The sequence below is a fragment of the Malus sylvestris genome, chromosome 17, assembly GCF_916048215.2.
Source record: "Malus sylvestris chromosome 17, drMalSylv7.2, whole genome shotgun sequence".
Lineage (NCBI taxonomy): Eukaryota > Viridiplantae > Streptophyta > Magnoliopsida > Rosales > Rosaceae > Malus > Malus sylvestris.
In genome coordinates, this window is record NC_062276.1 from 19,321,151 (window position 1) to 19,347,245 (window position 26,095).

The following is a 26,095-nucleotide window of genomic DNA, read 5'->3' on the forward strand; positions in this document are numbered from 1 at the left end:
GAATCGTCAGATCAACATTATTTTACTGATCAAACGGTGTGTGTTTACTTACTGATCAAACGGTGTGTGTTAACAAGGACGGAGCCATCCTTTGGTGCTATTTTCCTATGAAGTTCATCCACTTAGTGAACAATAGGCCACCCCACTGAACGAACAATTGGTCTAATCTACCTTAACAACTTCTAAGACGAAGGAAGTTACTCTAAACACTGGTACAAAAATCAATTTGCGCGACGGAGCAAATTTCGTCGCACAAAGTATGTTTGCGTGACGCTAAACACAAAACGTCGCGCAAATGGCTTTTGCGCAACGGAACTTTGTGCGACGCTCCTATGCGTCGCACAAGATTTTGGCGCCAAACGAAGGATCTTTACTACTTTTTTCCCAACTTTGCACGACGAAGCCTGACGTCGCACAAAGCAGTTTTGCCCGATGAAGGCCCACCCGCGTCGCACAAAGTGAACCCAAAAATTATTGTCCTTTTGTCATTTATTCTAACACAAGTCAAAAGCCAAAATAGAATAGGAAAAAATACAGACATCCCAACTCTCTCCCTCACCTGCAGACCCTCCATAGCCGCCCTAATCACACTCATCACTCCAATTCCAACACTTCACTCAAAACTGAGAAAACCCAATTGCTAGAAGAACCATTTAAACGTACCAAAGGTGAGAGCTTTCTTTCCCCCACAATTTTGCTACTTTTCAAATTTTCATTTATTTTTTATGACTTCTTTTTCTTTTGATTTAGTGTATCTGTTTGTTTTTTTAGACAAGACTCGAGGAACTTGTAGAAATTGAAAGCTTTGAATTTTATTTTCCGTTGTAAAAATGAATCTTTCCTTGTTGATGGCTTTTAGAATGAAATGGAATTGTAAACTATGTGACAGAGATAGGCTTTCTAATTTAAATACCTTGATGATACAGGGAGGTGGAAGTGGGCATGAGCCTACACATGCTTGGGTTGTGACTAATATATTTTTCTTATCATCATAGGATTTTTGAACTCCTTCAGGTTGTCTTCTTATTGTCAAGGTATAATTTCTACTTTGTCTTGAAGTTTCTTTGTTGGGTTATCCTCTGTATGGTCGGGATGCTAAATGATAGCTGTGGCACAAGTTTTGGAGCATTCTGAAAGACCATTGCTGGTAAAAAGGAAAATTCCACCTTAATTCATATTAAATTATGAAATTGCTTTTAGCTGTAATAGAGACATGAGTGTTACAACACAGTTACCACTGCTATTGCTGACTTCAACATCAATCTGTGCAAGTCAGGCGGTGAATTCAATTAAGATTTTTGTGGATTTAAAGGAGTTATTATGTTATAACTATTAATTAATTAATTAAAATAAAAAAATAAAATAATAAACATAAACCTTTGCAATTTTAACATAAGGTAAAGCTTGCATGCAAATGTGAAAAACAATTAGAGAAATCTGATCAGACCTAAGAAAATAACTAGTCCAAAAAAACACAAATGCCATTAATTTAAAGGAGTTCAAACCCTATGATAATAAGAAAAATATGAGAAAATAAGTAAAGTGACACACAACATTTTATAAGTTAATTATAAGAACAATAGATCACAAAAGTAAAATAAAAACACAAACACTAAATTAAATTAAATACGAAAACTAATAAGATAAAAAAACTTGTTATTGTGTACCTTTGCATGCGTGCTATGCCCTATTTTGGACATGGTGGAGTATTTTAGGATTGAATTTTTAATTATTCTTTATTAATTTTATCTATTTTATTTAGTTTTAGTAATTATTGTGATTTAGTTTATTTGTATGCACATATTTTTGTAACCTTTTTTTCAAGAAAAGCTTAGTTTCTCGTTTGAGAATTAGTTGGATTTCATGCATGGATGCAAAAGCATGACTGCGGTCCAATTAATTCTTGAATTGTCCCATTTTTTATACAATTTAGGAATGCATAGTTATGTGTTGTAGTTTGCGGTTCACGGATTAGATTTCGCTAGTGGAAATTTTGGTAACATTTCCTGATGTTCTTCGAGTACAACGTGGATATTATGTATATACATCGTGCACTTGAAGAACAGTAAGGAGATGCTGCCGAAATTAGCCCACATCGAAATTTAATCCATTGAAATCGTAAATTACTGCACATAACTGTGCGTTCTTGAATGGGATAGGGCCCTTACCAGAGGAATAAGGTGACAAGACAATAGTTGAAGATGTTGTAATTCTTGTACTTTTATTGGGATTGCAGACAATTTTTCTAATTCTCACAACCAGGTAGTTTTTTCTAATTCTCACTACGTTGTATTTTTTTTTCATTTTAAAACTATTACTTTTATGATTGTGAAAAAGTGTTGCGGGTTGTGACTCACTGTTTTAAGGTACTTTTATGATCAAGGGAGGTTTTGCCGAATTTTCTGTACAAATTTAAGCTTAGGGTTTTTACCATTTAAGTTCTTTTGGGCAGCTAAAAAAAACACCAAGGGGCCCAATCGAATGCTGAATGAGGCACAAGCTGTACGTATGTCCGCCTCCTTGATCAAGATTGCGTATGACTCGCGACATCGTGGAGCGGCTACCTCACAGCAGCATAGCAGCATCATTAATAGCTATGGTTTTATTATTTGGAATTGTTGTCCTATACAGTGGGAGTGTTAGGCACAAATTCCCGAGGAGACGAAGGAACTGGTGCAAGACAAGTTGACGGTTAGTATATTAATTTTTAGCCTTTATCATTTTTTTTTAATTTTGTTCACAAATATTATAAACCAAAGTATATTATCTTAATATTATTAAATTTCTTAATATTATTTTATTGTTTTTCATATTTGTAGGTCAATTTTGATCTTTAGGACATATCCCCTGATGTAAGTGCCTACTTAGAGGAGACCTTAGCAAACCAGTACAAAGATTGGAAGAGCACTTTTCACAAGCATTTTTAGCTATGGGATGATCCGAGATTGCTCACCTAGAGGGTTGCCCAACCAAGTTGAAGGACCAGCCAGAGGATTGGGAGTGGCTCTGCAAACATTTTATGGACCCAAAATTTGTGGTATGTACATAATACTTTAATAATAATTTCTTTCAAATAGTCGCACTAACATGTGTATTGTATGATTAACAGAAGAAATAAGTTGCTGGCAAGAAAGCTCGGGACTCAAAGACACTTCTCCACCATATTAGTTCAAAGCCCTTTTGGTATAGGCTTGAGGCACAACGTCAGGTAAAAGTATATTAATTTTAAAATTTTATACAATTTATTTTTTATTATTGATTAATAAAATTTTCTTAATGTTTTTTTTCTTCAAGAGGGTTCTAATTTCCCACAAATTGACCTGTTCAAGGACGTTTACGTTCGACCCGGCAAAGAGATCGCTGAGCAGCTTGATGTAAGTAATTGTTATTATTCTTATTTTTATGAATTGTTGAAATATTATTTATATTTTGTTATTAAACATTATATGTTTTTTGTTTATTATTACAGCGCGATATGGTGGAAAAGAGCACTGCTGTTCTCTAAGAAACAACATTGCAGCTTCCCCCGGAGACCCCGATCGAGGACGTCATTGTACTTGAGGATGCAGATCTTCAGATCGTGACTGAGGTCCTGGATCAAAAGTTGGGTCGTCATCATGGCGGTGTACGGGGAAGGCGAGGGTTCGTGAGGCGGGTGCCTCCTCTTCCAGATCGTCCACAGGAGAGGTCAATTCCTTGAAGGAGGAAGTGACAACCCTAAGAGGTCAGCTTGTGGCCTAGGGCGAGCACATTAGGGCCCATGACTAGATGATGAATATGATTGTTCAAGCCTTAGCGATGTCCGGCCTCCAAATCCCGATGCCAGCACCTAATCTTGCTCCACCTTTGACTTCCCAGCCACTTCGCCCAGCCGATACCCAGTAGCATGATGTATTAAACCTAGAAGACTTGTAGTTTTTTCTTTTTTGTTCGAACATCTTGTATGTACATTTTCATATATTCTATAATTAAATACTTTTTCTTGGTTCATTAATTATTGTTTAGAATTTAATTACAATAATGGTTTTGCACGGCGCAGCTCACTTCTTCGTCGCTCAAACCCTTCCTTCACTGCCTTGGCGCTACGGTAGGTGCACGACGAAGGTTCGTTGGGCTAATTTTTGCGCGACGAAGGTCCTGCGTCACGCAAAGCCTTTTTTGTACTAGTGAAATTACGGAAATACAAAAGAACAAATTTCTTTCTAAGACGAAGGAAGTTACTCTAAATGACGGAAATACAAAAGAACAAATTTCTAACTCCACCCTCGTATGTCAGTATGACAAACAATCTCTTACTTTCATGTCACTCAAGTTTTTTTATTTATTAATCGTCTATGCTATAGGGATGTTTTCATGATGCTATTTGAAAAATAGAATAAATTGAATTGTTCCACAGGCCCTCACAAAATTTTTTCTCCTGTTTTTTTCAAGGTTCTAAAAAACGCTAGGCGCTAGTCGGGCGGCGGGGTAGCACCTAGCGCCTAGGCAGCTAGGCGGGGTCTAGGCAGGCGCCTAGGCGGCCTAGGCGGATTTAGGTAAATTTATTGTATATCTTGTAAATAAGTGCATATTGACACTTACAAAAATGTATACTTGTATGAAATTCATGGATAAAATAATAAAAGAATGATAAAATGCAAAAAGAGTATCCAACAATGTCTCTCCAATAAATAAGATTTTTTTTTAATGAATTAGATGGTATAAGATGAAAGTTCATAAGTATGTATTACTTAAAAAATATTTTTTAAAGATTATTTGTTATATAGTGAATGAACTTAAAAAAAAGTAAAGGGGTAAACCGTGGTTTGTAGTCCGTAAAAAGGAAGGTGGGGGGACAGTTACTGCACCAAAAAGAGGTGTGGAGCACACCAAACAATATTGAATGTATTATTTGACAATTGATTGGAAGTTGATTACTTTAAAAAATATAAATCAACGTGGGGGAGGTGGGAAGAGAGAGAAACTCATTTATATCATCTTCTTCCCTTCGACTTCTTCTTCTTCCTTTCGTCTTCTGGAAACACAGAAGACAAAACCAGAACAAGAACCCGGCTCTCTGCAACGACAAAACGTCTAAAACGCCCAGACCGCCTAGGTCATCAAATCGCCCGCCTAGGCTGCCCAAGCTGTCTCCGCGCCCGCCTAATCCTCTTGCCGATTTTTAGAACACTGGTTTTTTTCACCTTGAAGATCATGGTGTACAGCTTCACGATACTTGTAGGCAAGGAAGGTTGATAGTAATACATGTTATCCTTGTAACTAGATATGAATGTATGAAGGGACCATATGATGTTTTCCATTTGGTTAATTACTAATAGTGGTGATATGATATCCCTTTTTTATCTTTTTAAACTCCAATCTGGATAACCCACAAGTGCATAATTCATCCTCTTATAACTTGTTCAGAATCTAATTCTGGCCCTTAATGGTGATGCCCACATATTCTCTGAGTGGAGTTAAAGTGATTAATCTTTTCTAAACATGATTAAAAGGGTAATCATAGCTAAGGTTGAACTTTAAAAGTCAAGGTTTTTTAAAGAAAAGCTAAGAAAAGAAAAGGGAAAGTGAAACAGAAAAAATAAAAGGCAGATAAAAGTCCTTTTGGAGTTCACAAAATAGTGAAAGTCAAAGTCTGATAGGTTTAGAACACCGCCATCTTGACGTCCCCATTTCATATAATTATCTCTCCATGTAGTTCTATTATTCTATGTACAACTTGTGTGTTTTGCAAGCGTAATGCCGGTAACAGTTAATTTGAGCAATTTTAGGCCACAAACAATTTTCTTTGGAAAGTGACTTTTTTTTTTTTTAGTACAACAATATATATTACACTAACAGGAGGGGGAAGTTCGTCTAAGCCACATAATAAGTAACATAATTCGGTATCGAATTTACCATATATGAGATTTGAATCTAAGACCTCTCACTTATAAGTGAAAAGAAATATCAATAGACCATAATACTGAGTGGCCAGGCCACAAACAATTTAACTCTGCAGGAAACAATCACGGCCACAAACAATTTAACTCTGCAGGAAACAATCACACTTTACCTGAAATTACAAGATTACAGATAGCAAACCAAGTCCTGTGAAAAATGGAAGTTGCACATTCATTTATCCATATAATCACTCACTCAAAAAACGTTACTTCCCACTATACTCACAACCAATTGTCCAGAAACTTGTCTTAGTTCTCTATCGGTAATCCTTTGAAGCAAATCTCTTTGTAATTTGAACAAAAAGGAAGTTAAAAAAAGGGCAACAAGCTTTTGAAAGCATGGACAAAAATTCATTTAATGCAAGAGGGCAATTTTCAGTAGACCTTGATCTCACTGATATCTTACTCGTTCAGCTTTGCAAGTGACTACTGGAGAATACAGATCAGAATTGTCATTGCTCCTTGTATCGTCATTGAAAAATCCCATTAACTTGTTATGATAATGATACTCCTCTATGGGATGCCTTTGGATATTAGAACAATTGGAAGTTCTCTGCTTGCCTAAGCTTCCTCTACATTTTCTACCTTTAGGTAGTTTCCAAACACTAAAGTTGAAAACGTAGAAGAATTTGATCCGGAGGTATCATCCTGTACAGAATCAGAACTCGGAGCAGAAAACGAGCGAGTAATTGGATTTGTTGTACGAGGCCTAGCAGAAACCCTAGTTGTAACATTGTTCCTTCTCACTTTCACCTAGTTCTATTAAGAAGAAAATGGATAAAAGCCCACATTTCCATCAGTTCTATGAGAATAAGGAGGAGTCACTTCTGATGGCACACTTTGAATCACTTCCATTAGCCTACTTTCCCAAGGCTTGGCTGCCATCCACTTTTCCAACCAACTCCATCCCGAATTGTTTTCGTCTACCTTCTTATGTCTAACATCCTTTGGTGTCATGTTTCCTCTACTATTTAGAGTGGCACTTGATCGTGGTCTCTGAAAAAGATACATATCAAAAACTCCATTCAACTAAGCTATGATGTTTAACTCTTTTACCGAAAAGAACAAAAAAGACTTCATTACCTGTTGAGAGGAGTATGCAATCGCTCTCTCCCTCTTTATGTTTCCTCTTTGCCTCATTTGAAGCTTTGCTCTCACTTCAGTCACCGTTCCAGGATTATCACACCATCCTTGCTGAAATTTGTTGTAAACAAAATGTTGATAAAGCGGAAAAATTTCTAGATGAAGTGTGCAAACATCCTCAGAATGTAAAATGCAAAAAAAATTCGACAAGTACCTCAGCCTGTTTGACGGGATCAAACAAGGATTGTTCATCCAATGTGTTCATCCAAGGATTGTTCGACAAGTACCTCAGCTTGGTAGAATTGTTCATCCAATGTGTTCTTCAAAGATTTCCCTTCTTCAGAGTTTCTTTGTGTTCGCACTCAAGCTTGAACGCGAACAAGTGCCTGCATGCACCTCAATGTAACTGCTGCTTGTTTCCTAGCCTGTCGACCGCGAAATATAGCTCGAAACCTTACCACTGCTCTTAAGGTCCTCAAAGCCTGCCTTGCCTGCAGTTATTAGTTGTCACATTAACTATCATTAGGAAAGCTATGATTCAACATCTCGAGCCAATGACATCAATAAACTCCGATTAATTCCAGCATTTGGAATTATCTATGTTTCATTTCTTTTAATCTACTTAATCTGCTTCAAATTTATTTTGTTATAGTTTCTATTTGACATCGAACCAGCTTAAATAAGCGTAAACAACCTAAAATTCGTTCTCACACATGGTAATTCGGATGCAAATTAGACAATTATTCATAGGAGCAAAATTCAATATTTAATTTATATGAGATACATGAAATGAAACTAGAAAAGGAACGCATGATTTTTCCTCTCAACCATCAATCAATTCATAATTTTTTTTTTTTGAAATTCAAGTACGATATTCATTCAAAATAGGAACAACCGTACAAATAGCAAAAAGGGTGCTAACAATGGGCCTCGATAAAAACCTTCTTGGAGAATAAACCGAATGAAGGGAAAAAGAGTGTCTCGGACCAACAAAATAACAATTAAGACTAACCACCCAACTAAACAAACATTAACAATGAAAACCATCCTCCAAAAGAAGGTCCACAATTAAATCAGGTGGTTCCTCAAACCACGAAACTAGGTGCTCCAATGTGAGGCTGAATCTAGCTAGCCGATGAGCCACTGTATTAGCATCTCTTCGCACAAAGCTTGCTCTCCACGTTTTGAATGATTGCAAAATCCTTCGAGTATCCTTTAATAAATGCCCAAATGGCCCGTGGTTAACCACCGCATTGTTTTGAATTGCCACGATCACCAACAAGGCATCTCCCTCTAATATAATATGCTCAGTCCTCCATTGATGCACAAATACGGCTGCTTCACGAGCAGTTGAAATCTCAGCCTGCATAGGAGACGCAATGCCAGACAACTTCATAGCCAAAGCCGCTATAAAATCCCCAGTTGCATTCCTAATAATGACGCCCACACCTCCCACTGCCGCATGTTCATCCCACACACCATCAAAATTACACTTGAACCAACCTTCCTCTAGCTTCCTCTATGTCTGTGCATTGACAGGTTTGTTATACTTTTGGACCATATTCCACTTTTTGAACTCCAATAGCCAAGTATGGGCTTGTAACTGGATTTCATATGGTGGTAAAACTGATCCCTTCCAAAGCATTGCATTATGAGTGTTCCATATCTTCCAAATCAACACCAGCGCCAAATCAAAACTCTTCCTAGAGAGAGACTGAGCCAACCGAGCCAACCATTCTTGAAACCCAACCTCTTTGTGCCGCAACGTTTGCAGTCTTAAGGGACAATAGAACCAAATCGTTGCTGCACGAGAACAATGCAAAAGACCATGTTCAATTGTTTCTGGTACGTTAGCACAAAAAGGACAATAATCATCTAGAAGGACCCTCATCTTCTTCAAATTGACTCTGGTTGGTAGAGCATTCAAACAACTCCTCCATATACAAATTTTCACTTTACATGGTACCTTAGCATACCACAAAGCCTTCCAAAGAAACCATATCTCTTCCATCATCTCTGAACCATTAGGTACATCACCACAAATTTCACTACACGATCGAGAGATGAAGTATGCACTTTTAGTCATAAAATTTCCTTTTGGTTCCTTAATCTAAATCAACTCATCAGGTGGACTAAACAAACTCAAAGGAATACTCATAATGATATTGGCCCTTTCTTCAAAGAACATCTTGAATGACACACCCCGACCGGAGTCGAAGCATGTTGGTCGTCACCCGAAGGTAATGTAACAAAAAAAAAAGAAGAAAAGGAAGTGAAGCATAAAAATATGGATACATTTAAACTAAAAATAACATTTATTTATTTAATCTAATATAGCGAGTATGTAGTAGTGGGAAGAACCCATAAAACATCAATGTTCAGAGCATAGATGATCTAAAAGTGTGTAGTCGAAACTAGATAAAGTACTTAATACGCAACTGGAAAAGTCTTGTTGTGTTCCTTTCAAGTGCAAATATAAGGATATTGTAATGACACAAGTAAGGGTGTCGAACCATAGGGACTGATTAGACTTCTACAAATTACTAGCTTTATGTGAACCCTAACTAAGCAATGAAAATGAAAACTAAATTTAGATTTTTGTTTTGAAAGCTAAAGTAACTTAAAATGCAAAACAAGATAAAGATGAATGATAGATTGATTCAGAACAATGGGAACGGAACTAGGGATACCGATTTCACCATTACAAGAAAATTCCATGAAAATTAAGTTAAAACGCATTCAACTCTCCAATCTGCAACTAGGGTTCGTTTTACTCATTTATGATCATCCATTTGATGTGTAGGTGTGATCAAGTACTCCTAATCTGCAACCTAATTATGATGTTCAACTTAGACTACCAAATAAGAATCCATTAAGAACAAGAAAACTTCAAGGAACCAAAGAAATCACATGGTAGGATATATGCATAGCAGTTTCTTCATTCATTCACATGTCTACCAAGATTAAGCATAATGTGTACTATAACCTTGATCAAATAATCTGTAAGAAACCCTAATGGTGATCAAACATTAAGATAAACAAACAAATTGAACTATGAAATCAGTGAATGAAACAAGAACACAGATTGGTAATTTGAATACTTTAACTTAATAACAAAGACTAGTTTTGCAAGGCGACATCGAAATCCCCACTTATGAACTTAATTATACAACATGATTACATAATATATAAATATCAAGAACAACATGAGTGAAACTAAAGTTCATAGAAGAAACCGCCTTGAAGCAATTATGATGTTGAACTTTTCCAAGAACAGTGCAGCTGCGTGGCTTTTTCAGTGGCAGCGGATGGTGAATGGAGAAAGGATTTTGTTTCTAGAAGAAAGGCTAAAGAAAGAGAAGAGAGAGAGCTTTGGGCGACCCCCAAGGGGGCTTGTGTAAAAGTGGCTAAAACTCTTAGTTTTATAAGGTTAAAAAGGCTGTTACATATTGCCAATACGTCTCAGTAATTGGGCATTTAATGCCCAGTTTTTTTTGCTGTTATTGGTCTTATAAAGAGCCATATTCATCACCATATTCAGTTTCCACTTTTAATTCTTTATCTACATCAGCATCCTTATTCAATTCTCCACTTTTAGCACCATTTTGCCTTATATGTCCTTAACTGAGCTCCAAAATATGATTAGCTGCACACTAACACAAAAGAGGGTAAAATGCAACTAGTTTAACTAAAAAAATATCACAAAAGGACTAGGAATGAATGGTATAAATGTATGAAATATATAAGTTATCAGTCCCCTACATTTATTTATGGATATGTTAGAACTGCCGGATATTCCTCGTACGCCACAAAGTAATTCAACTAACTAGGACCTGAAGGGGTAAAGAACAGAAGGGTGAGTGGGCAAAAACAAAGGTTTATAAAACACATTTATTTTCTGAACATACTAACCCCTCACCGTAAAAACATGTATAGTTTCCAGAAAAATCATATTACGAATAAGTATGCAATCTAATGCAAATTAACAATAAGTCCAGAAATACGCCAATCATAATATCTCAAAAGTAGTATATGTAAAATCGGGTGTCATCAATCTATGCTGACACACAAGCTTATGCAGAGGATTTATGACATGAACAAGACTGGGTGTAATCATAATTTACGCTCTAGTACTATAATCACGTGAAGACTAGCGCTATTCGCAGTTACATACGAGTCGGAGTTGCCTATTGCAACTTGTACAACATGATTGGTACCTACTTGGATCCAAGGCGAGCGTGCGGTGCGGATGTGAACATACACGTGAAAGACTAGCCCTGGCCCTGGGCGAGCACTAACACCGGGTGCAATAATGTATGATGAGCATGTAAAATGTATATGAACATGCCATGACAATATATAAATCTCAACCACGTAATAACATTTCTAAAATTAAATAAAACCTGGCATGACAGGCATAAATCAATACAAAAGCACATGTGGAAACTATAAAACTTTATATATATATGAAAACAAATGCCCACTCACTGATACGTCGATGGATCGTAGCCTCCTAGCCTTGTTTGTCATTGCACGTCCTCGGGGTAATTCTCGCCTATTATGCGAAATAATTAAAACTAATTAATTAAATAGGATATATACTAAAAGGCTAGGAAAATTCCCCATAATTTGCTTAAACGGAGGGTTTAAATATATGAAAACGTTCTACACGAAGTCACAGACCCATACACATCGGCCAGAAGCTGGACGTGCCCTCACACGTCACCTAACCCATGGCCACACACGCGTCCATGGGTAGGTCAGAAGCTGACAGACCTAGGGAATATTCCATTAGACTTGACGAATACTCCGCTGAACAGTAACGACATTAGTTAACGGCGTTACCTAACGGTGTCAGAATATTCCGTCAACTTTGACAGAATATTCGGTCTTCTTCTCCAGTGGTCCTCCGCCGTTTGGTGCTGCCATCTAGTTCATTGGTTTTTGGAAAAAAAATTTTAAATCTCATATCTTCTTAATTTCTCAACCATTTTTGACGTACTTTATAAGGAAATGAAACTTATGAAAAGTAGAACAAGATTGTACCTTTCAAAAGTCCAAAAAGTGGATGGAAAATATTTGGAAATTGCTTGAAGTTCTCAGGTCAAATTCCAACTCTTTGAAACCGTGTGTTTTGACGTCGACTTGGCTTCAAGCTTGTACTAGGGGCCTAAGGGAGTTGTGTGGGAGTTATTAAGCTCCCAAAACCTTGTAACCCGATCAAACATTCATCGGGTGAAAACTCACCGAGTAGGAGCTTCCGAGTGGGACGTTCAAAACTTAACCATCTTTGAATCGGCTCGTATGGATGAGTTCGTGAGGATGAGAGGAATGTGATGGTGGTGGTTTGAAGTTTGATCTGCGAGCTTTGGTGTGTGTTCTTGGTGGTCGCAGAGAAGAGAGAGTTTCAGTGAGAGGGAGAGAGAAAGAGGAGAAGAGAGAGAAAAAAAGGAGACAATTTTTGATTGGGTGAGATAGGTGATGAGAGTGACTAATTGGTTGAGGGAAAAGAGGGAAAGTGAGTGATTGGTGGTGAGGGAGACATGGGACAGATTTAAAGAGAGAAATATGATAAGATTTCAGATTTTTGTACAATATAAAATGTACATAAAATCTGGCTCACCTTATCAAAAACAGTATTTCTAGCACTGAAAAATTCACACGCACGTGTACAATTCTACCCGTTGTTAACGCACTTTAAATAAGTGTAACTTTTTTGTTACAAAACCGTTTCAGGTCTAACTCATGGTCACGCGATCGTAATAACGAGTACTATTTAATTATGACAACCAGAAAAATGACTTAAAACCGAATAACTACGTCCACATCACTTTGCCAACAAGGTCATAAACATCAATTTACACACTCGGGAAGAAAATTACATAAAAAATTAGGGACGATTCGTCGCATTAAAAATCAACTGCATATTCCATTGAACATGATTCAAATCCACCAACAGAGATCTCATGGTAAGGTTAGGATGAACTCCTACCGGTATATGATTGAACACTTTTGCATAATTGTCTCTTGAGAGCCAGTTATCACCCCATATTTTTATATTCAAACCATCACCCACCGGCCAACATGTTCCACGTTGAATCAAAACTCTAGCTGCCGCCACACTTTTCCAACTCTAGCTTGGAGAAAATCTGTATCAGGGAAATAATGAGCTTTAAAGCTTTCAGCAACAAGAGAGTGTGGGTTGTGAATAATACGCCAACCTTGCTTTGCCACAAAGGCTAGGTTAAAAGCATACAAATCTTTAAAGCCCAACCCTTTTTCACTTTTAGGCTTACACATCCTTTGCCAACTTACCCAATGTATACTTTGTTTACCCGCTTCTTCCCCCCACCAAAATCGTGCCACCATTTGATTTAACTCTTCACAGAACGTCTTCGGAAGCAACAAAGTCTGCATGGTATAAGGGGAACTGCTTGGGCCACAGATTTAATGAGAATCTTTTTACCCGCACTACTTAAGAGACTCCCACGCCAGCCATTAAGTTTTTTTCCACAACCAATCTTTAATATATGCAAACGTTGTCTTCTTAGATTTACCAGTAAGAACTGGCAATCGAAGATAACGGTCATGGTATTCCACCCAGTTCATACCAAGGCAATCGGCAAGTAATTGAGCATCCATTTAATTAACATTCGCACTCAACGCTATACAGCTTTTTGTAAGATTAACTGCTTGTCCCGAAGCCAACTCATAACATTTCAACAATTCCTTCAAATCAAAACACTCCTGCAAAGAGCTTCTGGCAAAAATAAAACTATCATCTGCGAAGAGTAGATGAAGAATACTTGGCACACCATTACAAACCTTTGATTCATTGTATCCGTCCTTGAGCTTCCTAAACATCCAACAAGGCCCAAAGACATTCTGCACAAATCACAAACAAGAACGGTGATAACGGATCCTCTTGCCGAATACCTCTTTTAGGCTGTACAAAGCCCACTGGTTCCCCATTAAGCTTGAAAGAGTAAGAAACTAAAGTGACACAACATGATCCAATTAATCCATTCCTCAGCAAACCCCAAATGTCACATCATTTGCTCGAGAAAGGACCATGCGATGTGATCATATGCTTTACTGATGTCCAATTTTAGTGCCATCACACCATTCCAGCCACTATTCTTTTTTTTTCATAGCATGAGCAATTTCCGACGCCACCAAAAAATTATCTAAGATTAAATGTCCAAAGATAAATGCACTTTGTGATGGCAAAATAATGTTGGGCAAAATTAACTTCAACCTATTTGTGAGAACTTTAGAACAAATTTTGTATATCACATTACACAAATTGATTGGCCGAAGTTGAGTCACGGAGGCAAGGTCCGTTTTCTTAGGAATAAGAGTTACATGCATAAAATTTATTTTGCGCATGATACTCCTTAAGGAAAGGAGAAAATGAACACCTTTACAAATATCTTGACCAACAACAGCCCAATGTTTTTGATAAAACCGGGGAGTCATTCCATCAGGTCCAGGGGGTTTTGTAGGATGCATTTGAAACAAAGCAGTCTTGATTTCATCCTCAGAAAACGGCACCAAAAGGCTTTTATTAATTTCATCCGTTACTTTTGGTGAAACCGCACTGAGAACTACTCTTGCATTTACATCTCCTGTTGAATCAAACAATTTCTAGAAATAACCCACAATTACCAAAGCCATCCCATCTTTACTTTCCTGCCACTGCCCTGATTCATTGAACACCCATATATCCCATTCCGTCATTGTCGACGAAAAGTTTTTTGATGGAAATACTTGGTATTTTGATCACCAAGACGCAACCAATTCTCTTTGGATCATTAACGCCAGAACGCCTCTTATTATGCCAATAGTGAATGTAAACGAGTATTGATGTGAAAAATAAGTTAACACACAAAATTAAACCCTCTTTTTATCAATTGTAGTAAAGTATGTAAGTAGGGATCGTTCTAGGCCGGGGATTAGGAGGGATTGCTAAATCACTTGGAAACTGACTTGAAAACGTAAAAACAAAGTTTAAAACACTAACTAGACTCAAAGAATGCAAAACTATACTTTAAAACACTAAAACAAACCAAAAGACTCAAAACAGCCCCTAAACACTCAAAACTACCTTAAACACACAATCTGGGCAGTTTTGGGACTCTAACACAAACTTGGACGAATTTTGGTTTTCTAATGAACTAAAACACTTAAAAACATAATCTAAGACAAGTTCTAATTAATATGACTCAAAGAAATAAGATGGGGTTGATTTTGGACGAAAATAATTAAATTAAGACAAGAACAAAGTAAACAAATTCTTAGACAAATTTAAGTGAATCAAAACAGATTGTAAAATGAATTTGAATGAAACTTATGGATGGAAGGCTAGCTAGGAGGTTCTTCTCCACACATGTCACACTTGCATACAAAACGATTTCCAGTTGCTTTTCGATAAGCTATGAATACTCAACGCCCCAAATTAACCGTGAATTGCACTAATTAACCCTCAGTTTTTCCACAAGTTATTGGATTGGATGATTGCATACGACAACCCAAAACATTCCCTACAAGTTCCCTACATGAATTGCATAATAGAGATACAAGCAAGAATCATTAAGTTCTATGAAAAACATAAGCATTGACGAGGCACTCGTTACTATGATTTGCATGAAACTTATGCCAAGAATTTACTTAACGTGATTGTGACTAGCAACCTTCACTACTTGTGAATATAAGTTCATAACGATTAGGTGAAACTCCCTTATATTCTAGCGTTAAATTCATGCATGAAAATTAAGCGTGCAATCTCAACCAACATACACAAATCATTTTTTATACGATCGGATAAGTAAATTGAATTCACAACTTATGAATCACAACTGGATGTAATCAAATCATATTGCAAGTATGAACATGGTTTCGAATCACCCCCTAACTAAGAGGGGTTTAGTTCCTCATACTCACAAAGCAAAGATACATAAAATTAGACATTAAAATCAAAGGAAAGAAAACACCTAAAATGCTCCAACTTGGGTAGCAAGTGCATCCAAGAATTCTCCTTTGCTTGCTTGCGGCAGATTGCTTTGTGGACGGATTTTTGGGTAGTTTTATGATGTAGAATGGATGGGGAATGGTATGGAAAGGTTTAGGGTAAGTGTGGAGGAGTGTTTGAGGGTTGGAGGGTGGTGGAGAGCTAGGCAAAGAGGGTGGAAGAAGGTGGAGTGGCTGTTATGTTTTCTAGGCACTAGAATGGTGTTTTTGGGGTGTTTTGCTACCTAGAGGTTGTATGGACGAATTTTCTGTGATGAATGATGAATATGAGAGTGTGAACCCTTTGCCAAGGGGTGTAAACATGTATTTATAGGCCCCAAAAAGCTTAGAAAATCAGGTTAGGTTAAGGATGAAATGCATGGCAATTTGTGTGTGTGGTGTGCAATGGTCCAAGGGTGAAAATGAAGTAATGATGCAAAGTGTGAAGGGTAAAATGGAGTGGTGTTGTAGCTAGGGAGCATGAATGATTGTGTACATTGCATAGAGATGGAAAGGGAGGTGAAATGTGTCAACAAATGGGTCAAAGGTGCAACAACATGTGTTGCACATGGCATTGGATTCCAAATGTGAATGATGGAGCATCAACTGGTGCATGTAATGGATGTAAATGTTGTCTAAAATCTAATGAGTGAAGGGAACAAGAGGTATCAAGCAATTGAGTGTAATAATTAAATGAATTGAAGCATGAAATTAGAAATTATGTAGGGGACAAGAGTGATCAAGCATGGCATGGAATCCAAAGGGAATTCTATGTGGTTTGCATGGCAAGGAATGCAAGTTGGGGTGACAGATTTTTGGGTTGTTTTCTTCATCTTTTGGACCATAATTCTTCATATTCTTGGCCTCTTTAGTTCTCAAATTCGTCCATCCACTTGGCCCATGCATTTGCTATCCATTCCAAGCCCGAAACATGCTCCAAAGGCCTCCAAAATGCATCTTCTTGCCTACTTTGTCCATAAAATCTGAAAACACACGAAAATGACTTTAAACATTAAAATAACTAAGGAAACACGACATAAATGCACAAGAACAAGCCAACTAAGTCGCATAAATATGCTCCTATCAAGTATACAAATTGTGCCTTTGGGTAATAGTAGTTTCAGTAAAAGGCTTGCCAAAGAGAGCATGTAGTTTATCTTCCATCGCAACAATTTCCCAAGGAATGGATTGTTTTGTGGTCTTAACCCACTTTAGCAATTGTACCCGTGTTGCCTTAATCTTTTCCACAACTAGATACATAGGGGACCCCTCATAGTTTTTAGACCATTATTCTTGCACAACAGTCTCACAACCGTCCCTCACTGACCAACCATCTTCGTACTGAAAACTCTTTTTGAACTTGGCTTGTTTCCTTATCTCCTACTCCAATAAGATCGGGATGTGATTGAGGACATAGGCTTCAAATGAACAACTCTAAACCTTGGGAATAAGTCTAACCACTCATGTGTAGCAAGCGCTTGATCTAACTGAACCTTGATACCACCACTCCTCGTCGTTACCCAAGTGAACTTATTGCCAACAAAGCCCATATCTTTCAATTCACAGTCCCTCAACGCATTCCAGAATCCCTCAATTTTCCTTTCACTACGTACATCACCACCCTCCTGTTCAATGGCTTCGAGAACTTCATTAAAATCCTCTAAACAACACCATGGTAATGATGAATTCTCCTTGAGACGACGAAGCAAATCCCAAGACTTGTAACGATTAGCTTCAACTGGGAATTCGTAAAAGAACGTAAGCCTCAAGTGAAGGGCATCCCCTACTCTCCCACTTCAAGATCAATGTGATTTGAAGAGTAAGAGCAAAGAGAAAGTTGCGCTTTCTCCTTCCACATTACACACAGACCACTAAACCAACCTTAAATTGGTACCGTAAACACACATTGAAATTGTAACTGTGATTTTAACCTCTCCATATGTTCTCTGCTTGCACAGAAAAATCATAGCGGGATCTTTGAAAAGAGCCAGTCTCTTTAGTGCTTGAATTGCACGGAGGTTCCTAAGCCTCCGACAATTCCAACTAATACGATTCATTGCTCTTGGCGAGGCTGAACCTCGTCAGCCTTCAGTGCTGCATAAATAATTGAGTGCGAATAAGCACGTTTCTTGGTAGCATGGGATCATACAACATAATTCTCAAGTCACTCGTTTCCCCAGTTTAGGGAGCACAACCTTACCATGGTGTATCTTTCTTTTTCCTTTGATACGGCCTGAACGATGTTGGATCTCTCCCTTATCAAAATTCCCAGTTCCAAAAATGAATGGATCAGAACCTAGCGAAAATCTAGTTTCACTATGATTATCATAGCTTGTCTTTCCAAGAACCTTACCCTCCTCATTTGGTGGCCATGCACTCAACTTCATTATCTCAGTACCAAACAACATCAACGGTTGGCTTGGGCTCACTGCATTCTTACTACTTGGTGCCATGTATGGCAATATTGCCATACCATTCGTCTCCTCTATAAGATCAACATTCAAATCAGAGATATCCTGATATATCTGCCTCTCCTCTACCATAGTTTGCTAGCATAATTCCAAGCCACCTTCCTTCGTAGTCCCATTCCACAGAGCTTGTATTCCAAAAATTGCACCAACTTGATTCCTTCCTCTCAGCGCATCTTCAGGTCCCTTATCATCAATCATAATCTCATCCATGTCCTCCACAATTGGTACTGACATAGACCAACCCCCCTTAGACCCCAAACCAAACTGTTTACCCACATGCTTTCTGTAATCCTTCCCTAAAACATTATCTTGAAACCATCTCCCATATGGCTTAGCATAGTCATCATCCTGCCGTCCACAATATTTGTCACACTAATCCTCCACGTGGTTCATTATTCCACATAAAAAACAAGTGGCAATTTTTTGTATCAAATGTCAACATTCAACGTTCGACCTTCTAACTGCAATGCCACATACCGTCTCAAGGGTTTTCGAATATTCAACCTAACCCTAATTATGAGAATGCTTCCAAACTGTTCTTCCTTTCGACTCTAGTTAGTGAGTACATACTCCCCCAAGTGGTTGCCCAAGAACTTCCCCATCTGGCGTGTCATATAATAGAACGGCAAGCCCTTGACTTGAATCCAAAATTCCTGATGAAGCAACGGAACCCTCGATGGATAAGTCATATTAACTGCTTCCGCTAAAACCAACAAAATTTGTTTATTAAACAACCAGGGACCCCCTCTTAGAATTGTGGTACGCTTAGAAAGAGAATTGAAACCAAAAGCGAAACGATCATGTTCAAGATAAAAAATCAGCATCTGCGCCTTAGGGCGCCATAAATTCCGCATCTGTCTCTTAAAACTTTCCTTGTTAATTGGTTTTGAGGCCAGCACCTTACCCACCAGAAACACTTTGGATGATTTCAGGGCTCCCCACTCTTATTTGTCAACCACAAGTACTTCTTGTTCCTCTTCGGTAATAGCAAACTACCCCGAAAACTTTGAAACAATTTCTTCCATCGTCGTCAGTCATGTTGTAATAAGAGACCAACCCCATGTACACACTGTAAAGCACCGTATAGAGAATTGTATGATGCTCATCCACACCATTAGATAACTGGGCCACACCCAGCCTTCACGCTTGCCTCCTTGTTTGAAATAGCAGCTCGAAAGAACACTGGGAATCAAGGTTTCCTGATAGTAGCAGACGACACTCTCCTAGGGTTTACACAGAAAACCTAGAGAGCCTTTTTTTTAAAAAAAAATCTAGTTTTTTTTTTAAAAAAAAAAAGAAAATTAACAACATAAGACATAAACCTTGTGCAGATTATGATGTTTTTGATAAAAAATGTACTCGATTCTACACACTATAGACTTACCAAGAATCCGCAAAACACAGCTTGGATACGAATAACAGCCCATTCTTGCTTTCGGACTTTGAAATCTTTATGCTGAGTCCGTACCAGTGCAGCCAATGCATTATCAACCGAATTCAATGACGGCTTTAAAGCCGCCACTTGGCTCCTCTTCATCCCACCTTGGGTACTTGGTGATCCAAACCCTTCCAATGAACTCCTCTATAGCTTCCACTTCATCCTCCCCTTCTCCCCCACCTTCTCCTAAAACAACAAAAACATATTAAAAATAGAGGAACTATAGGAAAATTGGAAAAGGTAGAAAAACAGAGGATTGTGAATTTTTATGGTTACTTGGTCATTTGTGGTGGGCTTTTTGGGATTAAGTGATTTTAGCCATTTTCCTGGATTACCAATTTGAGAAAACAAGCTGTAAAAGCTGAATCAACCTTGAACTGCTATATGCTGTTGTGGAAAACGCTTTTTTCTAGAAGTGTTTCTAGGAAATAGAAATATAAACTAGTGTTGGAAATGTTCCCTAAAGCCAATCATATGATGATACTTTACGGACATTTCACATGTTAAACTAATCTAGTTTCATATAAAGGGCAAAGATTATTGTTTAAAGTTATAAATGTTATATGCTTAAACGATAAGTCCAATGAATATGGAATTGGGAGAATGTGATCTAAAGATGTTAGATTCATGAGAACATTCTTTTTCGTATACATATTCTAAACGTTCTTGATCATAGGATTGCTAATTGGGCATTGCCAGTCAGTTAAGATCAGTACGTGCTATGTTTTCTCTTAGAGAGAGTGACTGGTCTCGAGTCACTGATGTGATTGACATCAAGACAAGCATGTAGGTGCTCAATAGAGAATGAGTCCACTGAACACGATCAACAAGGAGTTCTCATACTCATGTCACATGAAAACTCATGGTTGGGATAATGCAAAGTAGCCCTTTGACCTAAAGCATCATATCTTATAGTTAGGTCCTTGATCTTTGACTATGTCAAAGTCACTCCATCAAAGGGTGTCCATGGCATAGTTGGGGTTAAGCAACTTAGCCATGGAGCCAAGTGAATGCACAACAAGAGATCTCTAACATTCAAACCGTTTGAGGGAGAATACTCTATGATATGATTTAGAATCTCTGGCCACAATATGAATGAGATTTAGGAAGTCATTCCAAATCACGTTCAAGGTAATTATATAAGTAAAAGAATTACATTGGATAGTAGACATGAATAAATTATCAAACCAAGCAATGTGGTCAAGAGTATTGTATTAGAGAAGGACCGTATTGCATTGTAATCCCAAACTAAATAGGTTCTCCACCTCTTCTGATTAGCTTGGGTAGCCATGATATGGTGTTAGGTGTCACTCATGGTTTGTGAAAGCCCTAAAGGTGTATAATCACTAAAGGGAGAATTGAAAGTAAGTTTCAATTTATAATCGATTTGAAGAGTTCTAATAGCCCACTGCCTCGCTAAAAGAAACCTAATGGATCGTACACCGTGTAAGGTAGAGATTGAAGAAACAACAGAGATGAGTAAGGATAATTAAATGGTTTAATTATTTATGGCTAAGATTAATTAATATGTTAATTAATCAAATGAATAAGTTCGTTTTAGCTTTTGAGTAATTATTAGACCTCAAGGCCCATTGGGCTAACTTAAGTTGTATGACAACTTAATGACTAAAGATTCAAAAGGGCCCAAACAGCCCAAAGCCGAAGGCCAGCCATATCATGAATGAATGTTTTTTTTGGTTCTTTTTGTCACTTAAGTGAAGTGACTATATAAAGGACTTCATAGCCAAAATTCATTAGGGTTCTCTCTTGAGGAAATTGGAGAGAATAAAAGCACATTTTTCTCTCTAGGAGGCCGGCCCTTAGAGGGGATTTACTAGTATCAATCCTCCTCCAAGGTCACTCGTCTCTTCTTCAAGTCCCTCCTCGGTGTGGAAACCTAGAGGTTCCCTTTATTGGGAACTTGGAGAATCCATTCAACCATCCTTCTCCAAGAAATCCATGGAGCTAAGAAGTAAGGAATGAAGGCCCTCTCTTTTGGGTGATTAGCCTTTGCTTATGCAAAAAGGTGCTTCAAATGTATAAAAGTTTCTCAACACTTTTCTTTAAGATTTGAGTTTAGTCTTGGTTCACTACAACTACTAGGCCTTGAATTTCATGGGTAAAATTTTGTTTTTAAGTGCATACAAGTATGATTCCGCCTTTAATTGTTAATTGCATGCATAGAGGTTGCACAAATGAACTTGTTTTCACAAATTATTCCTTCAACTAGAATTTGGAATTTAGAATAGTTTTAGACAAGCGGGATTTGTGTATTAAATTATATATCAAGGTGCCTTGCTTCAAGGAAAAAAAATAGATTTTATTACCAAATTTGAATTTCGAATTCGGAAAAATGTCAATTAAAGCATAACGTTAAGCTTGGTAATTTCTAACAGGACCCGTTAACCCGAAATGAAACAATACAATATTAATAGGTTATTGGGTCGACATGATAACAAATTTGGTCATTATCAGGTAACCCGATTAGCACCTGTTAAGATAACGGGTTGATCCAGGTATACACGTAGGTAACATGAGACAAGAAAAGAAAAATATTAATTTAATAATTTTATACCCATAAGAATACTATTATATATATATATATATATATATATATATATATATATATATATTAAACCAAATTTAGAAAATTTGGAAAATGAGGTAGTATCTTTTAATATGGGATAGTGCTATTGTTTTATTTCTTTTCATAATTATTTTGGTAAACTTCTCATAATTTGAATGGTTTATAATGTTTGGTTTTTCTATACTTAGTTTATGCAGAAGAGAGTTCTGATGTGGAAAACCTTATTGAAAACATCATCAACATAACTTTTGAAGGCAATAGATCAAGCCAAAGTTCCAATACAATTTCCCCATGATGATTGATGAAAATTGAAGGATTTTGTAAAAAAAAATAACATGCAAGCTTTGAGTTTCATTAACAAGGTTTTAACTTCTGAGAAAAGCTTCACAACCTTGAAAAGAAAAACTCCTTTATTTTGCATATCATTGCACATTTGAGATTTTATAGTAAACTATTAGGCCATGTTTGTTTGGCCTCGTTAGACAGGATTAGCTAGGATTGGCTTAGGTACTGTCCTAGGCCCTTATTTGGTGCGAGTAATGGACTATGTTTAATGGGACTAGACGGGACTTTTGCATTCGCTAAGGGCTTCACTACTAATACCGTGCAAAAGCTTGAGATTAGCAGTCCCGTTTCATCATCCCATTGTTTTCACCCATTTCAGTGAGAACCCTCTCTATTATGAACATCCACTCCAAGCGCTATAGGATCTTAAGCACCTCGTCGTCTTCATCGTTTTTTAGTTTCGGCTGCAGAAGCGATTTCAGGGCATCAATGGCTTCTAAAATCAAACTCAGGAAGTCGGAAAAGGGCGATGAGGATTGGTTTTATTCGTCATCTGTGACTTGGGCTGTTGTGGTAGTTAACTGGGGGAAGGGTGCAGTGGTGGTGGGGGGAGGATGAGGTTGTGGTTTTGAGGGATTCGAGGGAATCGATATGGGTTTCAAACGGGATCCAATTTTTGCTTTTGTCTTTATCTTCTGCATTTTTTCTTCCAGATTGATTCAGTCTGGAATTCAAACAGGAAGGGAGGGATTTGTTTGTCTTGCGTTATGAAGCTCTCCAGCTTCTAGAGTTGGACGGAGAAAAGGGAGAGGGGAGGGAGAGATGAAGAAGACTTTAGAAACCAAAAATAAAAAAACAAAACTAATAATTCAGTATTAAAAAGATATAAATTAAATAATATAGTTTTTTAGAGTTTATTAATTATCCTGTTTTCTAGTCCTACACTGCACCAAACGCTTTGCTAAGTTAGTCCAGTTTAGTCTAGTCTAAGCTAGTCCAACTTAGTCTCTAAAGCTAGTCCAGTCCGAGATAGTCCGGTGCAACAAACGCACCCTTAGTGTATTGGTGCTTTTTTTATTAGGGTCTTATTTTAGAGTGTAGATGTAGTACTTAACCATAAATGTGTTTTTATGTAATATTTATGTGGTAATGTGGTGTGTAAATTTAAGAAAAAAATATTTTTCTTAATGGGTCAGATCATTTTACATGTTGGGTAAAGTAACCCGACATATTAAAGATCCGTTAAGATAACGGGTGTGACGTGTCATGATCTATTATGATAACAAGTATTACACGAAAACGACACGAAACAAGACAATTAAGACCTGTTTGGCAGGCCTACATAACGGATACAAAATTGCCATTGAGGGTTTTCCGCAGCTGCGATCTTTCCTAAAACGACAACGTTACATCCAAAACTCTGTTGATGTGGTGGGGGCCCAGTAGAAAGTTCGTTAAAGAGTCAGTAGATCAGTTACGGGCCTTGATTTGGGCCTCACTTTTGGAGCCGTCTTAGTTAATATCATCGGTTAGTGTTTTAATAAGACAACTTTTCTGAAAAAAGTTTTTGACCATGTAAGTAGATGACTTATGTCTATTAAGCATCAAATATGTTTTATAGAATAAGTTAACAGTAATTGGATTCGTTTTGCTTCGGAGTTGAGACAATTGAACAACTTAATTCAGTCTGCTATTTTGGTTGAAAATTGAACCGAATCGAAGTATGTCCACCCCTACTTGTAATCCAACTTTAATTTTAACTACAATGAATGAATCCAATAAAAAAAAAAAAAAAAAAAAAAAAAACCTAAAGTGAATGAATATGTTGAATAAAACCATTAAATTTTTGCCTGAAAAGCTAAAATAAATGAATATGTTCGATCGAAGAAGAAGAAAAACAATGATTAAGTATCTAACCCCTCAACCCTTTAGTGTTATTTCATATTGATCTCAACCTTTTTAAACATTCCAAACAATTGAAAATATCGCATACGGTAGCCCTAGTTAAGAATCTGTTAAATTAACTAGGCTTAATAGAGGGGCATGGAAACATAGCTTCCACCAACTAACGATTACCACCACCTCCATCATGCCATCAGCTCCAAACCCAATGCAAAACCACCAACTCTACCTTACAACTCAAGCCATGAACATGTAGAAGAAGGTTGTGGAGGCTGTTGAAATGGTATGGACTGCCATAATGCAGCCACCACCATCTCCACTACTCACAAAGAATAACTGGAAACTTTACGAGTCGAGAATTGACAATGAGGAAATCACATGAGCAGAAACAAACTCCTTGAAACCCTATTTGAACTCTTAACCCTCTTCTTTATTAAGAGATTGCCCACCTGATGTAATTTCAATTTTGGTCAATTTTCGATTTAGTTCAATACTTGTTTGATCATTGGGCTCCATATTATATATAATCTAGGGTGAAATGCCGATTTAGTCATTGAATTATTACCTCAGTGAAAATTAGGTCCTTAAATTATTTTTTCGGTAAAATAAGTTCCTAAATTCATTAAATATTACTAATTTATCCCTACTATAATATTCAAAGCTATTTTATCCAATTTTTCGTCAACTTAAGTCACTTGACACACTTTAGAGTGTAATACCGTTATTTTCTCACCTATAAACCCTTAATATTTCACATAGGTTGCAAATCTAACGTCTAATTTACCCTCTAAATTTTTATTTATTTTTTGATTGAATTACCCTCTAAAGTTAACTCCATACATTACTTATTTATGTAAAATTATTGATCAACCTTCCAATGTGTACCACATGCAAATAACATGACTTAAATTGACGGAAAATTGAATATAGTAGCTTCGAATATAATATTAGAGATGTAATTGGTAGATTTTATAATTCAAGGACTAATTTTTCTGAAAAATAATTTAAAAACCTAATTTTCATTCAGGTGATAATTCATGGATTAAATGGCATTTCACCCTATAATCTATGTTTGAAGTTTAGATAATCTATGTTCGAAATTTAAATTTTGTGGCACCTGATATTAACATTGTCCATGATATTGGTGGATTTTGAATATAATCTACGTTTGAAAAGTTAACTGAGACTTATGAGAAGTGACATTTTTAATAGGTTGGGTACTTGTTTGAAATGTTTAAAAAGGTTAAGACCGATTTGAAATTGCACTAAAAAGTTTGGGAGTTTTAAGTACTTCATCCTAAATACAATGACGAAATTACAAGAAAAAAAATGAGCAAATCCCCAATTCTCAATTAATTCAACAAATGCTAAGTAAACCTTT

General features: G+C 37.1%; 2 pseudogenes; one reads left to right on the plus strand and one right to left on the minus strand.

The window, feature by feature from the left end:
- The first annotated feature begins 2,474 nt into the window (after positions 1-2,474).
- LOC126612651 (uncharacterized) lies at positions 2,475-3,994 on the plus strand (annotated as a pseudogene).
- Positions 3,995-6,330: 2,336 nt separating this feature from the next.
- LOC126611872 (protein IQ-DOMAIN 6-like) lies at positions 6,331-25,028 on the minus strand (annotated as a pseudogene).
- Between the last annotated feature and the right edge of the window lie 1,067 nt (positions 25,029-26,095).